Source organism: Numenius arquata, chromosome 1, assembly GCF_964106895.1.
Source record: "Numenius arquata chromosome 1, bNumArq3.hap1.1, whole genome shotgun sequence".
Taxonomy (NCBI): Eukaryota; Metazoa; Chordata; class Aves; order Charadriiformes; family Scolopacidae; genus Numenius; species Numenius arquata.
Window position 1 is genome coordinate 83,794,837 of NC_133576.1, and position 6,674 is coordinate 83,801,510.

Here is a 6,674-nt window from a genome sequence, read left to right on the forward strand (position 1 = left end):
AGCCTGCACTCATTTGCTCTTCCAAATCACATGCCACTGCTTTTCTGCATTTTATAAAATCATTGCACGCCATATGGAATTAAAATAGCATCTGGGAATTGGCTCAGAATTCCAAGTTTCCATATAATTCTCAGCCATATCTTTCCTATTCATACATGTACCTTGAATATCTTCTGAATTATTTATAATATCTACTTTCTAGATGACAAAAAAAAGCTATCTATGTGAAACTTCAGGAATTTCTTGGCCTACTGTACTTTTTATTCCGACGTGTAAGGTGGGAATTTTATGCCCTTTTTTTTCCCCAGCAATCTGTAGAAGATCATCATTACCATTTTGTCGTTGTGTTTAAATCCCCATCCAAAAGATTTTCTCTGATGATCTTTTTAATACTATTGAAAGCAGCACCCATATAGCTGTGTGTTTCCACTCTGGCAGATAATGCTGAAGAGCCTTACATGCGTTTTGCAGCTGTGTACCAGCACTGTAATGCTTCCAGCAGATCCTTCCACACTCGGAACACACACACACACATAGAGAGAGAGTCTGATTAATATTCTCGATCCTTTATAATGATGGGTTTTGGACAAACAGAGAAGTGGATGTCTACAACCCTTTCAGCTTCCCAAAGAGACACGTAAATGAAGCCTGTTGTACAAGTTCTTATTTCTCATTGGATAGATCCAGAAAGAAGCAACAGAGAAAGGAATAGATTTGGACACATCATTTTATTATAGTGGAATTCCTTACATGAGGAACTGTGATACCACAATCTTCTTCAAATTGTCTTCTGGAGCATGTGAAATGGCAATAAGCAGTGACTGATATTACACTTGCATTATTTACAACTCTTTAAAAGGCAGATTTAAATTATTCTTTTAGTTACTATGGTAATCTAGGAGACCTCTGCAGCCTCCAGCTTTTCTGAGTAAGGAATAAACTGTTGCTTCAAAGCACTTTCAATATTGCTACAGAAGATTATTTATGAAGCTTTTTTTTTTTTTTTTTTTAATCTTTTCCTTTTATATTCATTTGGCTGGTAACACATTTGATTGCTATCATCTGGAGTGGTGAGTTCAATAAAATAATTCTGGCACCAGATCTGTAGCCAGCATGGGTTAAAGATGCTCAGGCTTTTATCCTCATGTGTGATTAAGTAAACCTAGATTTGCCCCGTATCAGATCATAAAGGTACACTTGATTAATAAAATATGAGATAGAAATTTCTAACTTATTTTGTCATAATGTTACATAGACTTTTTAATTTATTTTTTTTATGTCTTCATTGGAGGATTTACATTGGAGGTAGGATTTAAGTTACCCTTACATATGCTCTTTGTCTGTTGAGACTTATGAGAAATGTTTACAACTAGTACCTGTGAACTTCACTGAGTAGTACTAAGCATTGGTAAACTGCTTTAAAATATTACTCTATTACTCAATTTTCATGCAACCTGTATGCAAATAAATAGATTTTTAAAATAAATTCCATAGCTATGAAAGGTGATGGACTGGGAGAGCCCCAAGATCTTAACTTGCAGAGAAGGTGCCTACGTTGTCTCACCATTCTGCTGCAAACCTCAAATGAAAGTGCCAGCTGGCTTAAGAAGGCATTTCTGTCTCTATGCTGCTCCACCTGCTTCCTGCCCAGACATCCGAGTTATTTGTTAGGTCTGCGCTACACGTGGTGGAAAGCTTTGTGATACACCCACCGGTCTTCAGGGAAACCAGCCTGACATCACCTCAGCTGTTTTAGGGAATGGTCATCCTGATGATAACAGCTTTCACTCATTACTAACCTGGTTTTGATTTGAATCAGAGATCAAAGGATTAGCTTTAAACTTGATTTACAGTTTTTTTCTTGTTTGAATGTCAGTGGATATAATATATATTCCTTTCATCCTGGGCACAACTCCCAGTGTTGGTTATATACTATAATTTCAATTAAATTATATATTTTTAAATTTTCTTCTGCTGCATTTTCCCAAGTTTGTAAAGGTAGAGGCACTTAAGCATTCAAGAGATACAGGTAGGCTTTGCATTCAAATCACTTTCTTTGTCCAACCTCCCATATACACCACATAGAGAATTTCACAAAAATATAACATAACTTACAAGTTTGTGTAAACAATCATGTTGCAGTGCTAGCCACCATCTCAGGAGTTCTGATAGCTTAGCTTGTTTCTCTGGCATTTAATTCCATTATCTATGCAACATCACAATGTAAGTAAAATTCATATTAATCAAACTCATGCTTCTTAACAGAGGAAACCACTGAAATAAAACATTGGGATTTTTCCACCTCATTATAGCCCACTCTTCAATGTCAAGCTACTTTTACATGCTCTTTCAAGAGAAGGCATAAGGAAGGACACTGGGTTTAAGTTACATGAATTGCACGCATCTTGTTGATCTGAAGGAAATGTAGAATAAGTGACCAAATATAATTAGAAAATTAATTAGGCTGTGTCTATGTTGACATTTTGGCTTGGACCCTTAAAGCAGTTTTGAATCAAATTCCCCAGTTGTTCACACTTACTGCACATTGTTGCGTAAAAGGAATGGGTTTTGTATATACATACTAGATTTCTTTCAGAGAAATGAAATCTCAAGCCCCATACCAGGTGCTCCCCAAATGTGCTCCATCCCCATGTGGGAGTTCAAACCACAATGCCCAAACTGAACATCAGACAGTTTCTAGCTGCAAGTGCACCAGAGCCATTTGGTCCAGAGCACCACGTTAGATCCACTCTGAGTCAAAACTTCAGACCACATTTATTGAAGATGTAGGAGGCTCGCCATCTAACAGTAGATCTATTGATCCGCTCCTAATGCATCAAATTGCTGGCTGACACAGGCAGAGCCTCCCCTTTCTCTCCACCTGTGGGCCTGGTGCAGCTAGAAGGAAGGACGTGTCTCCGTGCTTTTTGCAAACCCTTGTGCCAACCCATACGCTGAGACGGCCGTTGCTGTGGTTGACTGGATCACAGCTACTAAACCTTGCCATGAGACTTGCTGGCCATCATTACACGGCTACCATGTGGCTCGGCCTGCAGGCTAGTTCATGCCTGCCCACCAAAGACTGCGTGCCCATCCTCAGGGCACTGCTGCACGTGTGCTAGATGGGATTCTGCACAGAGCTTCCTTAAGAGCAGGAAGATCACCCAAAGACGCCGCTCCCAGGCTTGGGGCCTGTTCCGGTACCCCTCGGAGGAATGTTCTAATGATGGCATGCAGAATTATACAACACTATCAGATTTCAGCCAAATCAGACCATAGGTCACGTACAACACAGAGATGTCTGGAGAACAGATGCTCCTCATAGCTTGGGTTATCTAAATGCATCTGGTTGATTGCCTTTTTCACATTAATGAATAGAAGTCATGGGAAGCCTTCAGATAAGAGATTAAAATAATCATGACTGCAGTGGATCCAAGAGGTCCAAAGATGTTTTGCAAACACACTTAAAAATGCAACAACTCTGAAACTACAGTGAATACTTGACACAAAGAGTCACCTCTGTCAATATGCCTTATGTTCCCCTTATTGTTGCTGATGAGATATTCAGAATAAAATTCCGAGGCTTATTTTTAAGCCTATTTGTGGATTACTTCCCGCAAGTCGGTTTTACAAAACAATCCTAACAAAAAGCACACGGTGTAGCTCTTTGTGGAAATAAATTTCCTATTCCTCTTTTTTACAGATACTTTATAGTCCACCCATCTTATCACATAAAAGGAAAAAACACTTTCATTACTGAGAACTGGCTTTCATATGAAATAGCATAGCTAGGTCGGCAAATGAATCCTTCCTTATTAAAAAAAATCTGTTTCCATTTCACTCTTTATCAACCAAAGATGAGCAAACTTCAAACATATGTTCAGTACTTCAGCTAAAAATCCACCAGTGTATTTGAAAACTTTAAACAGGCCAGAAGACAGTTTCTTTCTTGTGACACAGCTTTAAAGGACACTTACCAGAAAACTTTTCAGTAACCGGAAGAGGCAGTTCAAGCATACATTTAAGTGCTAAATTCTAGTGATCAACATTAAATGCTCGTCCATCCCTACAGCCACCATGCAAAAGAGCTTCACTTTCTCTTTTTCTGTCTTCCAGTTAGTTCAGCTGCTTGCCTGTACTCATCTCTCCCTTTCTTATCAGCCATAGAGACACCGTAAGACTAATATCTGTAATAGCTTGTTTAAAAATAGCTTTAGTCCTGCAGGGTACAGAGGACTGGATGGCCAAGCAGCAAAATTTGCTCCTGTGAGATTTATTCCTACAAAGTAAATGAGGGAGAAGTCAAGAAATTATTAGTCTCCCTTAAAAGATAAATTCTGAACGCAACCTTGAAATGCTTTCTAGCATTTCACAGAATTTCATTTTCATAAAATCGATCTTACTGCTTAAAACATCAAGCAAATGAAAGAAAAGGAGGGAAAAGCTTAAGTTAGTAACTCCGGACTGTCCCAGATCAAGACAAGTCATCTTGATTGTTCAAGAGAGACTCACAGAAGCTGTTGTCACTAGCCAGAGATGCAAAGTCATCGTATGGCTCAAGGAATTTTAAGGAGATGTACAGAACCAGAAGGTAGTTTGCTTTGGTGCAACTCAGTAGTGAAAAAAGAGTTAGCTGTGAGTAAAAAAGGGCCTCTTGCCCTCAGCAGTTCTTCAAACACACTTGCTGCACAAATGTAAGCACTCTCTTGCTGCTTTTGAGAATGAGTCTTAAATCAGCCAGGATAGTTGTGTTGGAGTCAAGCAAAAATTAATACCACCAAGTCCTAATGTGATCTCAAGGACTGGACTCCCGTGTGCATCCCTGCCCACCCATGGTTAAGAGAGAGGAGCTGAAATACCAACAGTGGCAAATTGTATTCAGATAATCCAGGGAATGGAAAGCTTGTTTTACAAGAGGAAACTAAAATGCTTTGGATTACTTAGTCTAGCAAAAGGGTGACTGTGGGGGAATATGATTCGTGTCATGTGCTTGGGCTTGTTCCGAGCTGTGGGAATTCTGACCAGCAGGCCCGTACACATGTGCTGGCTGGCTAAGGGGCAAGCCAAACAGATCAAAGTCATGCTGGAGCCTCTCCAACAGTGGCCTGCTCATGTGGTTACCTACCTAGCAAAACTTTTAGTTCCTTAAAACTCATGAAATCCTAATATCTGAACTTTCAATCCCTCTGACAAATTCAGCTGAACCTGAGCCGTGGCTTCAAAAGATACGGAGCGTAGAGCAGACTGAAATGGACCAACTGACAGGCAGAGAGACAGAATCAATAGTTTCTTAGGAAAGCAGCTGTGGACACTTTATTAAAAATGTATAGTGACAGTAAACATATCTTAAACAAGGAAACAATGATGAGACAGAGAGCTAAGGGAAGAGCAAGAGATATTTGCATGTGTTGAATAAGCCCAGAGAGAAAACAGCTCTTTTGCGACTTTGATCAGCAGGAGCAGTGTATTACATTTTGAGCTTCCCCACTAAACAAATACAGGCTGCAAGTAGGAACAACTACATAAAAGATACGATAAACAGCACACTATATTATTATTTCAGATTACAACAAGCATAGTTTAAGGAATTGCACTGAGGGACAAAAATCAGCAGTGTGGTTACTGAATCTGGTTGCAACACAGTCTGCCTACTATAGGTGCTACATTTTAGCATTTAAACCCTTGTTTTAACAGCGCTGGTTCACCAAGGTACCTGTACAAAGAAAGAGATGGGTGTCTCTGAAGACCTCTAACCCTTCACTTCTTTAAGAACTTACGCCCTTACTTTGGGAACAGTGATTCAACAGGCATCTAAAACTGAGGTACAAGTCAAATATCCAAGATGCATGGATTGAACGTGATCCTTACAGTGAAGCATGTTCTCAAATCCTGTTTTTTTTTTAATTGATTCCTTACTGACTGCAAGAAAGCATTTACTTTCATTATTTTTACATGTGTACTGTGAGCAACTCTGTTTCCTGGTCCCCAGCTTTGTAAAGCATAGATCCCTCCCACGTACATTCAACATTTCAACATCCCACTGAAACGTTTCAATCTAGCTAAGGAGTTAGCTTGGAAGACTGATGGAACAATGAAATAGATTTAACTTTCAGCTGCTGTCATTCATGAGTTTCCATAAGAAAATGTTGTTTTTACCTCCCTTACATGTTATGAGGGAATCGAATTCTTTTTCGTTCACATTTATTTACAGGAAGCAAGTCAAAAGTTAAAGACTGTCTATTCCACCAAACTGGAAGGACTTGTAGTTAAGAATTAAATTCTATTTGAAATACTCAAACATTATTGTCTTGTTCTTATGGCTTATAGTCAGCAAGACCCATTGATGACACTTTTTCTAGAGGCCAGGGCTTAATTAACACTAGGTATCAATTGCAACAGGTTGTCAGTAACATATAGATTTTATCAGGGGGACGAAGGCAATGAAAAATGGTAGAAGAAGATTTTGTAAGGAATGGAGGGGGTCCTGTAGCACCTGAAACAGGGAGACGGCCAGGAGGGTTGGCTTCGCCATCATTTGTGTGGAGCGGCATGGCTTCTGAGACAAACACCCACAGCAGAGAAGAACTGGGGAAAAAAAAGACCATATTGCTTGTGGTCAACTGCAAGGAGGAGTGCTGCATCCCATCAGTCAGCAGGGTGATGTACGCAGCCCT